At 38.7% G+C, this 14517-nt stretch overlaps 1 protein-coding gene across 5 annotated transcripts in view; it reads right to left on the bottom strand.

Annotated features, from left to right (window-relative positions):
- Positions 1-13725, bottom strand: part of DIS3L2 (DIS3 like 3'-5' exoribonuclease 2) — a 296670-nt gene extending 282945 nt beyond the window's left edge. For 3 of the 5 annotated variants that reach the window (XM_023525183.1, XM_023525184.1, XM_023525185.1), the window contains exon 1: positions 13631-13724. The gene's annotated coding sequence lies outside the window, so the exon portion shown is untranslated. Of the gene's footprint in view, positions 1-13630 lie in introns of all 5 variants that reach the window. The other 2 variants (XR_002777885.1, XM_011383718.2) reach the window with 1 other exon arrangement.
- Between the last annotated feature and the right edge of the window lie 792 nt (positions 13726-14517).

The raw sequence follows: 14517 nt of genomic DNA, 5'->3' as shown, positions 1-14517 counted from the left end.
CTGATCAACAGAATTACTAAATTTGAATGAATGAGATTACTTCTTATGCATTAAAGACCTTCACACCAATTGGTACTTTCAACTCCCTGAAATTTATTCTATCTTCTCTTTTTGGGATAAATGTGCAGACTTTGGAAACAAATTCTAGACAAAACAGCAAAAGCCTTAGGTTAAACACAAGTACCTTTAGAAACAAGAAGAAATCTCTCTTTATCCAGTGCAGGAAGGAAGAGAGAAACTTGTGAAATATAAAACGCTAGGAACTAAAGAAAAACTTCAATTTTTTAATGGAAATCAGAATCTAAAGAAGCACAGGATGCACCCACTGATGTCAGAATTCATGTGTGACTCCAAACAGCAAAAGGAAGTATAAAAAGAAGGCAGGGGGGAGGTATTTTCAAAACATGGCAGAAATCACACTGAAATATCTCTACCGTGATCAGTAAACTTGGGCAATAACAGGATCAAATAATATTCTCTCCTGAAGTAATTCAGGGGCAGTACTCCAGCAGCGCTGAAAAAGCCGCCCTAAGAGGCACTGGAAGTCGTGATATCTTTTCCATTAACTCCTGGTCCTCACTGTCAAATAAAGTCTGTCTGGGATCTTATCATTTTTCTTCATTACTTTTGGGGAAACTTTTTTATCTCCTTATTTTGAAATTTTAAAAACATACACAAAGTAGAAAAAAAGATGCAGGACACACACACACACACGCACACTCTTCATCTCTCCATAGATACACACATACACATAGTAAATTACACTGAAGCATGTGGGAAGACTTTTAAATCCCCTTTTGAAAATTCTAAATCACAGGTCATAAATGGCAAAATGTTCTATTCAGCAAACAATTCAGCAACAACTAATATTATCACTTAGCGCTTTTACTTACATAAAGCATACATTTTATGGAGCAAGGTTATCATATAGGGTCATCCAAATTTCATGCTGTGATACAGAAGCAACTCTTCAATAACAGAACTAAAAAATAGTTCACCTACCAGCTATATGCATAATTTAAATGGTAATCAAAGCCATCATCCACCCACATACACTAATCTCTCACCATTAATGAGACAAAGGAAAAGCGGGTTGCACGTGGCCAATTTTTATCATGGCAATTTGGAAAAATATGTGAATTTCAAAATCCACAATTGACTGAACAAAAGGACTAAAATATACAAGAACTGAACAGGGTTTTCCCTATCTTTTTATTATTTCAAATAAAATATCAGTTTTCATGAAAACTATTTTTTTAACTTTACACAAGAGATCAGTATCGATGTGACTTCTATGTTAGCGCTTCATTTTTTTAAAAAATCCATCAGTTATATCATTACTTTCTTCTTGGAAAAATGTTGCTACAGCAATGCCTACTCTCTGGGCTGTAGGTGAAACATCTGGAACTTACTACCTTTAGATTCATTCAGCCCCATGCAAGGTAAGGCCTCGTTAAGGATTACGTTCCTGCCAACACACAAGGTCCCTGTAGTGTCTTCCAGAAAGCTCACAGAACACATGCAAAGTTACGAGCAGTTTTCCTGTCCCATCGAAGTCATAGAGAAGAATTCCGGCATTATTCAAGATATCTGGAGAAATGCAGGACACTAAATTCTAAACAGCTAAATGACTAAGACTAACTCCAGACCACAGATAGGAATACGAGGACACTTTAATGACCCCCTACGCCAACTTGCCGATTTTGAATCCGCCCTGTCAGCTGAGTGCCCTGTACTGGGGAACCTGGCAGAGATCCAACAAGACCAACTGATGGTAGCCCTCCATCTGTGGAGAAATGATGTTCCATATTCACACCTGTCAACGTGAATGACTTTGAAAGATGGTGAGTCCAGAGTTTGCCGCTTTTCAAAACTCTGCATTTCCCAGATAAACACCTCTACCACCCAGAAGGGCATCGCCATCGATCTGTTTAATAGTTAACAACTTCAGGTACTTAGTAACAAATAGGACAATTAAGACAAGTAACCAAAATAATTGCAAAAACACTGAAATGCAACTAAGACAAACCTGTGATATTTCTTCTCCTTGCTGCTTCAGAGACCTCAAACAGCAACCCAGGAATCCCTGCTTCTCCGGGAGACAAAGCAAACCTGAGGCCTGCGGGCTAGGGAGATACGCTAGGCCCCCACCGCCACCCGCCTCCTCTGCCCAGCCTCCCAGTGCTGTGCGAGCCTTCTGAGCAGGAGGGCGGAGTGTGGGATGTCCAGAATCTTAGAATTATTTTAAAACTTCATGCTGCCAGTGTTCTACTTGTCGTTTATGGGGAAGCTACATCATTAAGGTCTTGCTGCCTCTAGATGCACATTAAATATGAAACCTATATTCATACAGAGCACGATTCGATAATCCAGATGTGAGGAAATCCAAAGTTAAGATTCCCACAGCAACTGTAACCCTGGCAAACCCGTACACATGTATTTTGTATTACTTCAGATGGTAGTGACCTTAAAAGAAATTTAGAAAGAAAAAGGATATTTTAATCTCCATACCTAATTATGAAGAACAACTCCCAGACAGATCAGAGATTAGAAAACTACCTTTCTAAGCTCTTTCTTCAAGACAATTAACAAAGACTGGGCCAAGCACTGCAGAAGATGCTGGAAGAAGCAATCCTTACCTGGCCTGAAGCACAGACAGTACGGTTTCCTCTAAGCCCTCATTTTCAGTTTGCTAAGACAACCAGCTATTGGATGTTCAAAACTTAATTTCAAATATTTAATACTAAAAAACACCTGCATTGTGATTCCATTTTATAAATTTCAAAAAACATGCAAAATTAAATAACAACTTAAGGATATAAACTATGTGGTTCAAATATGAAGAAATTACAAAACTCAGGTAACCTCTAAAAGAGGAAGAGGTAGGATTAAAAACAGGATCAGAGAGAATTTCAACGGCAATAACAATTTTTTCTTAAACTAGCTGTTTGGGTACATGGATGTCCATTGTCTTATTATTCTGTATACCTCACCACATATTTTGCATACATTATTTTGTAACTTCTCAGCATGAAATAAAAGACCACAATTTTAAAACTAACAAGACTATGCTGAATGTATGTAAAGGCATACATAGTCTTTTAATTCTAGATTCAATCTCTGTCACTGAAAATCTGGTTCTATCATGTCCTTCTAATTAGTCACCTGTTAGGAGTTTGCAAAATCCTTGATTTTCATCTTTTCTTCTGAAATTGTACCAACAAAGAGATTCATGGAGGTGGGGCAGGCTTACAGCAACGAGCAGTGCATTTTGTTTAAACTCACTGAGAACAACTGGCGTTGACTTCAAGGAGCTTCAGCAAAGAGGGCACTTGCCAGAACTCAAGGGTAAAAAGGTTTGCATAAAATAATTAAGAGCACTGCAGGAAGAATGATGTAATTTGAATAATAAGATATTTTCCTATTAATTATTTTTTCAGTTGATTGAAATAATGAAACCCTGGTTGAAATCTCTGCTCTCAATTCTTTTGAGATACAAAAATTAGAGTGAGCGCATCCTATGTCACAGCCAATTCTGCATGTTGCGGGCAGTTGTGAGTTCAAGGTCAGTACCATACACACTCTTCTCTATCAGCCAGAAGTTAAAAAGTCCCAGAAAACCGGGCCTGGGCTCTGCCCACAACACTATCATGTGAGCATTCCTTTCATTAGAACAGTACAAGATTACACAATGACAAGTTGAAGTAGGATTCTGGATGCCTGAAGAAGTGTGATACTCCCTTAGCATGGTAAACTGACTGCTGAGACAATCAATAAATGAGTATGCTGAGTTCCTTGGAAGAAATTTTATGAACACAAGATTTAAGATTTCTTATACAATAAACAGTGCAATCACAAGTACCAAAAAAAGTAGAACTAAAGATGCTATAAGATTTTATTAATCAATCGATAACCTGTGAATTAATTATGTGCAAGTCTACACTAAGTAATAAAAGAGAATGTTAAAAGAGACCATCCCTGTGTCAGAAGCATGCAGCAGCTGAAGAGACAAGAAGTATAAAAAAGTTGTGTTAAAGCCATCAACAATATTCCATAGTTCAGGTCAACCGCTCTAGTCATCTGCTATCCACATTCACGACCAATTCTGCTAAACACATGCCCCGCTCTTCCAACCCCACGCACTATAGGAGCTCTTCTCTCCTCCTCTAATGCTTTATCCTCCTTAAAGAAACCTGTAAAATTGGACTTGCCCTTCAAAGGTTGATCCTAAAAGCTTCCTGCATCTTTGGAAGTCTTTTATAACCTACACACTCCCTTCTAATCTGTCATAATTCTTCTCTTTTGATTATGGTGCCTTTTCTACTCTTACTCCTATTTTAGCTCTATACTTGTCTTATCCCTTGTACTGAAGCAGGAGTAATGGAAACAGCAGAAGTTGGGAAAACTCTGAATTTAAAAGTGAACATTAACTGTCTAACTTTGACCAAGCCAAACTACCTTTCTTAAGCCTGTTTCCAAATACACAAAGTAGGGAAATTATTATGTACTTTGTATTACTTCTTTAATAAATATGGTGTGTTTGTGTCCGAGACAAAGACAGAGAGAATGCAAAAATATATGAGAATAATAAAAAAGGACAGAAAAGTAGTAGTTATTAGAACTGTGTCTCATATGTTCAAAAAATTAGAGGAAATATTGAACAGGTTAAAAGACATTAAAGATATAAAAAAAAAAAAATCCAAATCAAACTTCTAGAGATAAAAATCTATGATGCCTGAGATGAAAAACAGACTGGATTTAATTAACAGCAGATTAGACACTGCTGAAGAAAAAATCAGTAAAATTGATAATAAGGTAATAGGAACTATCCAAAATGCGGGGGGGGGGGGGCGGAAACAGAAAGAAAAAATGAACAGAGAGCATCAGTAAGCTGTGGAACAACTTCAAGCAACCTAATAAATGTGTAACTGAAATCTGCAAAGGTAAGGAAAGACAGAGGTGGGTAAAGTAAAAACATTTGAAGAGTTGAAAATTTTCCAAACTGATTAAAAACTATAAAATCACAAATCCAAGAAGGTCAATGATACAAATCACAAGAAACATAAAACTATACCAAGACAGATCATAATCAATTTTCTTAAAACCAGTTTAAAGAGAAAATCTTAAAAGCAGCAGAGAAAAAAGACCTATTAAGTTCGGAGGAACAGAGATAAGGATGTCAGATTTTTGTGAGAAACAAGCAAGGTAGAACACAGTGACTCAAAATCCTTATAGCACTGGTAGAAAAAAAACTGTCAACCTAGAAATCTTTATGCAGCAAATATATCTTTCAAAAACAAAGGCAAAATACAAACTTCTTCAGACACATAAAAGCTGAAATAATTATCACCAGCAAATGTGTATTACCAGAAGCATTAAAGGAAGTACTTAACGTAGAAGGAAAGTAATAACAGATGCAAACTATTCCATAAAATTAAAGGAAAGGTAATAGTACTTCCTAACCCATTCAAGGTTGTCAGCATTGTTCTGATACCAAAGCAAAAACAAAGATATTACAAGAAAAAATATCTCAAACTAGTATGTCATAATCATAGATGCAAAATTTTTAAACAAAATTTTAGGAAATCAGTTCCAAAAATATATAAAAAGAACAGTACATCAGGACCAAGTAGGGTTTATCTCAGGAATGCAAGGTTATTTCTAACATCTGAAAATCAATGTAATTCACCATATTAAGAAACTAAAAATGAAGAAATGTATGATTTCAGTAGATTCAGGAAAAGCATAACAAAATCCAACATTCATTTCTGATAAAAACTCTCAGTAATCTAGGAATAGAAAGAATGAATGACAAAGAGCACATACAAAATGCCTATAGCTATCATCATACTTAATGGCAAAAGACAGTTCCTAAGATCAGGAACAAAACAAGTATGTCTGCTCCCACTGTTTCTGTTTAACACTGGACTGGGAATTATAGCCAGTGCAATAAGAAAAAGAATATAAAAGATCAAAAAGAAGTAAAATTGTGTGCATTCGCAGATGACAATATGTATGTAGAAAATCCAATAGAATCTATAAAAAGCTACTAGAATTAGTAAGCATAACCAGGTTGACAGTACAAATGTACAAATACAATCATATTTCTATATATTAGCAACAAATATTCAAAAATATAAATTTTTTAAAAACATCATTTCCATAGCATCAAAAAATATATAATACATAGGGATAACTGTGACCAAAAAAAAAAAAGTACAAGATTTGCCCCAAGAAAAATACAAAATATTGCTAAGAGAAATTAAAGAAAACCTAAATGGACACTATCGTATGTTCATGGGTTGGAAGACTCAACATTGATAACAATTCTCCCCAAATTGGGATCCATAGATTCAATACAATCCCAATCAAATTCTCAAGCAGACTCTTTTGAAAAGCTAACAAGCCGATTCTGAAATTAATTTAGAAATGAAAGGACTTCAAAGAGCCAAAATCTGGAAAAAGAACAGCAAAGTTGAAGGACTTACACTATCTGATTTCGATTCTTGTTATAAAACTACAGTAATCAAGTCAGTGTAGTATTGGTATCGAGATAGACAAATAGGTCAATAGTGAAACGAAAGGCCAGAAATAAAACCACACGTATATAAGTAGATTTTCAACCTAAGTACAACCTAGATACAAGACAATTTAGTGAAGGAATGGTCTTCTCAACAAATAGTTCTAGAACAGTTGGATTCTATATGTAAAAATAAAATAAAATAAAAATTGATCCATACTTTGCTTACATATAAAAATTAACTCAAAGAGGACCATAGATCTAAATGTTAAGCCTAAAACTAAAACTTCCAGAATTTAAGAGAATGTCTTTGTGATATCAACTTAGGCAAAGATTTCTTAAAGTAACAAAAGCACAATCCATAAAAGAAAAAAATTATAAATTGGACTTTATCAAAATTAAGAACTTCTCTTCAAGATATCATTAAGAGAATGAAAACCAAGTAAAAGAAAATATTTGCAAATCTTATGTCTGAAAAAGGGCTTATAACCAGAATAAAGAACTTCTAAAACTCAGTAATATGAAAACACAGAACCCAATTAAAAATGGTCAAAAGATTTGAACAGACACTGCACCAAAGCTATATAGATAGTAAATAAGTTCATGAAAAGATGCTCAGTATCACTAGTCATTAGGAAAATGCAAATTAAAACCACAGTGAGGTACCACCACAAATTAGAACATCTAAAATTTTAAAGACTGACCATACCAAGTGCTGGTGGGAATGTAAAATAGTACACCACTTTGAAAAACTTTGACAGTTTCTTTAAAAGTTAAGTATATATCTACCTTATAATCCAGCCATTCTACTCCTAAGTATTTTTTTTTTATGGTGACACTGGTTAATGAAATCCAATAAGTTTCAGCTGTACATTTTTACAGTAAGGCATATATATATTTACACTGTGTGTTCACCTCCCATAGCTAGATCTCTTTCTGTAACCACATATTTGACCCCTTTTACCCCGTCTACCTCCCCACTCCTCTCTGGTAACCACTAGTCCATTGTCCATGTCCATGAGTCTCTCTTTCTTTGTCCTGTTCATTTGTTGCTTTTAGGTTTATATCCCACATATAAGTGAATGATAACACTTATAAGTGAATGATATCACTTATATGTGGGATACTCCTAGATATTTACGTAGCCAAGAGAAATAAAAGTATATGTCCACACAAAGACTTGTACACAAATTTCATAACAGCCTTATTTGTAACCAAAACTGGAAACAATATGTCCATTATTAGGTGAATGTATTAATAAACTGTGCTATATTCAGACAGAGGAATGTTACTCAGAATTAAAGAGAAATCAACTACTGATACACTAACAAACATGGATGAATCTTAAAATAATTTTAGTGAATGAAAGAAGCGTAACTACATACTGTATGATTTCATTAATGTAAAATTTTAGGAAATGAAAATTAATATATAATGAGAGAAAGATAAGTAGTTGTCTAGGATGGGGGTCAAGAAGCCAGGGATGTGAGAAGGTTTTGGGGTGATGGATATGTTCACCCTCTATTTGTGATGATGGTCTCATGAGTCCACAATGTGCCAAAACTTAACAAACTGTACTTCTAAATACATACAGTTTATAGCATGTCAACTATACCTCAGTAAATCAGCTATAACAAATATGGTCCTGATAATTAATAATCCTTCATAATACGAACTGGGCCCTAATGCATTCACTAAAAATTGTTAATAATGTGTATTTTTGTCATATAATTCATAAGGTACCATTCCCAAACTATTAAGACTGGTTTGAACTGGCAAAATTCAGTAAATCATAAAGAAAATAAATGTCTTATTGGAGCAAAAGATCTCTGAACAATTCAAATATTGTTTTCATTTAAAAAAACTTAAAATAACTAAAAAGAATAGCAAACCATGTAAACTGTTGATTTTAAGTAGAATTGTCCAAAAATAACAATGTGTTATTACCTCCTTTTTTGTATAATTGCTGCTACAGTTTCATACTCAGCCCTTTAAACCTGATTAAAGCTGACCTCTTTAATCAGCGGAGAGAAAGGAGCAACTATTTCCCAGAAGATGATATGCTCTCTGCATGAGGTGAAGTTAAACAGAAACATTAGGGCTTCTCGCTGAATCTCTCAGCACCCAGATAATCACCACAAACTTCTCTTCCTCATCAAAGCCTAATGGGAGATAGAAACAATCCAATCTCATCAAAGGAAGCCTGCAGAGGAACCTAACGAACAGAGTTCTTCAATTAGCATTATATAACTTCCTGCCTCCTCCTGGTTTGGGCGCCCAAGCTCTCAAGCCTATCAGATACTCCAACAATCACTTTCCTTCATTTAAAGGCTTAACACTCCTACTAAATCAGTCTACTTCATTCCTTGCCCTTTTCTTTATCATTCCTATAGTATTTATGTTGATGTTCTCATGCCTGGTGTAAATGCTGAAATCAGAACTTGTCTGCAGAAAGTAGCACGATGCAATGTAATGAGAGAAATATGGGCTTTGGAATCAGACAGACATGAGTCCATACTTTGGTTCCAACACTTATTGCCTTATGACTCCCGTTTTCTCAATAAGAGTCAAATCATCTTCCTCACTGTACAACAATTGGTAGTAAATGATACAACACATGTAAATTACTTGACAAATAGAAAGGGATCCATAAATTATAATCCCCGCAATAAACCACAATTTTAAAAATTGGGGAGGAAAAGGTAGTTTCTTTAGACTAATAGTTGACTAAACTTGACCAATTCTAGCCTCAACACTGGAGTTAATCACATAATTGCAACTCTGGGGCATCAAGTTCTTGCTATGGTTCCAAATTAAATGCTATCTGAGAAGTCCCCATTGTCAAATCTTTCTGTGTCCTGTTACATGACACAAAGAAGCATCGTGTTCAGTTTCACCACCACCCTCAGGCTACTACAGACAACAAGAATTCTAGCCAAGTCTCCCTGACATCACCAATAACAGCAGAGACAGCTGGAGCTCAGAAGAATCTACGGGTCTATCCCAGCCCACGGTTTGATTTGTACACGTGCTCAGTAGTATCTGAGTGAAAATGAATTTTATTTCCCACAGCAACTCCCTGTATAAAGCAAAAAAAAATTTTGAAGGGTAAAATAAGAGGACATTCTAAAAGCTGGATTCTATGAGGCCGGTCATACAACATTACAGGAAAGCAATCTGGGATAAATGGGGAAACTGCAAATCTTCCTCACACGAGAAAATCCTTTGTTACACTTTTCTGCCCTTAAAATATTGAGCCATGTCAAAATCACTTCCAGTCCGATACCCAAAATCAACTGGTCCTTAGGCATTCTGAGGTGAGCACTATAAAATGTGGTACAAATATGATTCTTTCAGAAATACCTAGCAGCGATGAAGCCCTCAAAGAAGCACAAACCTTTGCCTCAAAGATAAATCAACTAACCTAAAGAGTTTAATGCATTAGGCTTTTCATTTCTGATGGTTTCTTCATTAAATTTTCATCAAAATTCGCAAAACCCAAGTAAGTATATGTGTCATGGGCAAATACATACAATAAAGAAAGTGTTAAGAAAAGGTCAGGAAGTCTTAACTCTGATTGCAAAAGTCAAAAAATTATTCAATTGCAGAAGGACCAAAGTAAATTTGATTAATACAATTAAGGATATGAAATCAATGAAGTTCAAAATTTTATGTAGGGCTACCTCTTAGGCAATAAAAGTCCTGAAGACAATCAATTCATCAAAAAATATTTCCTACGCATCTAATATGCCTCAGCATAATGTTATGGAGACATGGGAATGTTTCTGTACGACTCTGGTACTTCCCATCTAACTAAAGAATGATACTCACAACATGTAAGTAGGCCGAAGCAGAAGAGGCACCCACCCAAGAGTTGAAAGACTAGAACTCTAGTCCCAACTCTGCCTGACTCACTAGATGTCCGTCCTTGGGCAAATCAGGAAAACGTAAGACTCAATTTTCTCACCTAGAATAAGAGAGGGTTGGACAGGATGACTTCTAAGGCTTCTCCACTCTGGGTCTACTAATCTAAGCTGAAGGACAAGAGAGAGGAATTGGGTCTTAAAGAACTGGGAGGATCTGAATTAACCCATGGGAGAAAGGATATTCCAGGGAGGAGCATGAAGGTAAAAATGAACACATCTTGTATGATTCGCTTATATGAGATATCTAGAGTAGTCAAAATCCAGGAAATATAAAGTAGAAGGGTGGATGCCAGGAGCTAGAGGGGGAGGAGAAATAGGGTGCTGTTCAATGGGTACAGTTGTAGTTTTGCAAGATGACAAAGTCCTAGAGATTTGCTATACAACAATGTAAATAGAGTTAACGCCACTGAACTGTACACTTGAAAATGATTAAGAAGGTAAATTTTATGTTTTTATTAATTACCACAGAAAGAAAGTCACGGCAATTAGTGTCCTAGAGGTCACAATGATGCAAAAATATTTCAAATCAACTAACATCTAGTGTCCAATCCTGATCTCTAGAATTCCTTTTCTCCCAATTAAAAGCAAGAGTGGACATGTCTTGCTAGTGAGACACAGGGGCTTCCCCAACAACGATAAAGCTCAGAAAAGTATCCAATACTAAGCAGTAGTAGAAATACGAAGCGGGCTATTCAAAAAGTCTAATTGTGTCACCCCCACTCACAATCCAGCCTAAGTCCCTACATAAAACCATAAAGGTTTCTATTTACTCTAAGGATAAAAAAAAAAAGAAACTCCTCAACCTGTTTACAAGGTCTAGCACCCTTTGGCCCACCTCTCCAACCCCTTTTCCCCCCAGATTCTTCTACACCCTTCCCGCTCCATCTGTCAAGCTGTACCGTAAGTCCCCAGTCCTCTTCATTAACCCCGTCATCACAGGATCTTTGCCCCTGCTGTCTGCTCTAAGTGGAACACTCTTCCTTTCCTGTGCAGCTTTCAGATTTCAGTTCAAATGTCACTTCTCTGACTTCCCTAACTCAAATACTTGTCACAGTTGCAATTTACATGCATGTGATTCTTTAATATCATCTGCTGAGGGCAAGGACCACATATGCATTCACTCTCCCCCATTTCCAATGCCAAACACAGTGACTAGTATCAAATATTTGTTAACTAAGTGAATAAATGGGCACTAAACATATAAGAAAGCAATAAACATCGCAAGAGGTCTCCTTAAGAGTGCGCATCTTCGCAAAATGAACCTTTGGAGAATGCCCAAAAAATGGAGTGTAAAATCCCTATTCAACTCTTAGGGGAAAAAAAAAAAGTCAATTCAGATACCTATACAGGCATACCTCGGAAATACTGCAGCTTCAGTTCCAGACAACTGTAATAAAGTAATGCAATAAAGCAAGTAGCAATCCTTTTGCTAGTGGTGAGTCTTATCTTCCTTTTGGAAGAAAAAAAAGAAAAAAGAAAAAAAACGCACCTATGAAGCACAATAAAAAGTAGTATACCTGTATAAATTTCTTTGGCCCTTCTGTCTCTAGCCAAACACTCAGCATCAAAGGCAGGTAGGTTAAACACACACACCAAAGATAAAGCAGAACTACTGGTTGCTGTTGTTTTTGGCATTTCCTGATACAGTGCCTGCTACATAGGAAGCATTCTGGAAGTGAAGGGAAAACATTTCACAAGACTCTGAAGTATGTATGAAACTGTAACTAACTCTAAACTGTGGTGTCTCCTATAAGACACCAACCATAGAAGTTGACACCAACTGCAGAAGCAGAGGAAAGAATCTCTAAATGGCAAAGCCCCATACTAGTAGCCTCATCATATGAGATCTCAAATACAAAATTGCCAGATTTGTGCCAAGAGTGGAAGAAATATATACTGCAATCGAGTGACCCTAGAAATTTAAATACTACAAAAAGTCACATGAGACCATTACCCAACCCCTTAAAAATATAAAGTATTGAGGATTCTCTGTCCCCTCCAATACAATTACAAGTTGTATCTATACTTTAAAGACAAATCAAGAGACAGTTTCTATACTTTAGAGATATAATCCATAAACATATCCCTGAAAACTCAGACCATACTGATTACTCCCGTCACTGACTTTGCATTTAAACAAATGTTATTTTATAGTTTTTCTAAAATTTAATGTGTGTAGTCTCACTTCTTATATGTGTCCTTCCGGGTGCATATAACACTGTAGGTGCTTAATAAATACTTAGTGAACTGAAAAGAAATTATACTGTTTTGAATAATGGATTTTAATATATACACTCCCGAATTTTATTCCCAAATACTGTCATTCCCCAAAATTGTTCATAATGCCTCAGTTTTAGTTCCACCACCATTGCATTCAATATAAGGTCGTTATCCACCAACGGTCAAATAAGACACAATTAATAGAGGTTTTCAGTCCCCTGTAGTTCCATATAAATTTCAGTTTGTCAATTTCCAGGAAAAAAAAAAAAGGCGACTAGGATTTTGATAGTGTGTTAAATCTGTTAACAACGCCTTCCCCTACTTTCTCCAACGTAGCAAATTTCACTTGAAATTTTCCTAAACCTCCTCAGTCCCAGGAGAGTTCCTTCTGTATAAACTTGGAAGATACAAAATCTAAGCTACAGAATACTAACTGCACATCACTAAAGACTGGAAAAGCTAATTACCAAGAAAAGGATCAGTTCAAAATAGTCAATTAAATGAGTCTCCACAATCCACCAAGCAGATACAGTGTATCACTTTGGAAAGCATCAGGCAAACATCAAGCATTATAGCTGAGTGGCTACTGTTCAAGGCTCCTGAGGCGCCCCATCCCTGCCCATCCCAAACATCATCCACAGGTGACCCGAGCCTCGAGAAGCATCCTCTCTACAGCAACCGGCTCTGTTCAATTCTGGTTTTCCTCCTCGCGCACCGCACTGGGCTACAGGAGAGGGCGGGGGGCGAGGAGCGGGGCCTCGGAAGCCAGGTCTGCCGGGAGCAGGGGGCGTGGGGTGGGCAGGGGCGAAGCCAGGGCCCGGGAGAGATGCCAGAGGCGGAGGACGCTCGCCCGGGGCCGCCGCCGGCGCCCCACGAGGGGCCGCGAGGCCCCGCGGGCCAGACCCGGGTCGGTCCTCAGAAGGGGGTCGAGGTGGGGCGCGCGCAGCGGGGCGGGAGGCCTCACCCTTGCTCCCCGGAGGCCGGCGCCGCCGCGGTCCCGCAGTTGCTAAGGAGAAAGCTCTTCCGGGTCACGGGCGCGGCGGTACAGGGAGCAACGGTGGCCGGAAGGGGCCAAGAGCGGCGCGCGAGGCGTGTGCGCGGCGCAGGCGGTGGTCTGCGGCAGCTGCGCGGCGGCCGGGGCGAAAGAGCCGAGTCGGGGGCCTCGCGGCTTCTCCGGTCTCGCCTCACGGGGGCGACCTGCTGTAGCCGGTGGCTCTCGCTAGGCGACCTCCGGGACGCCTTCTCGCCCGGCCCCGACTGGCCCTGAAACCCCGCTCCGGAGCCAGCCGTCATCGGTGCCCTCCCGCCCCTACTGCTGAGCCCCCCGCCCGGGCCCTCCACGGGCTGGGCTCTCACCCCGCGGGTAGTCCCCGGGTGCAGCCTCGCCGGCCCTTTCCTGTGACAGGGTTTTACCCAGCGACACCTGCCCAGAGCTAGGTGCAGGGTAGGCACTGGGGTCACAACGGGGACCCCCCCAGGCGGGGTGCCTGCCCTCAGAATGCTCAGGCTGCTGGGAGGGAGGGCAGGCGGTGTCCTACATGATAGGACACGCGAAGTCAAAGAAGCGACAGGAGCCTTCCGGAGGAGGAGGAGGCCTGTCCAGACACAAGTGGGGAAAAGCTGATGGTGGCAACGCCAACCAAATAAAAAGGGTAAGGAAGAAAGCGTTTCAGGTCAGGGAGTAGGCTCGGTTGAGAAACCCGCTGAAAGGTCGGCCTACCCAGGGAGGTGTGTAGGAAAGAGAGAATGGCTAAGGAGAGAACCTGAAAAAAAAAAAAATCAATATTGTAGGTGTGAAAAAAGGAACCCTGAAAGAGCACCCAGAATGTTGGGTGCTGAGAATGCAGAAGA

This window comes from Pteropus vampyrus, unplaced genomic scaffold (assembly GCF_000151845.1).
Source record: "Pteropus vampyrus isolate Shadow unplaced genomic scaffold, Pvam_2.0 Scaffold539, whole genome shotgun sequence".
Lineage (NCBI taxonomy): Eukaryota > Metazoa > Chordata > Mammalia > Chiroptera > Pteropodidae > Pteropus > Pteropus vampyrus.
Note: the sequence above shows the minus strand (reverse complement) of the source record. Positions and strands in the feature narration are given on the sequence as shown.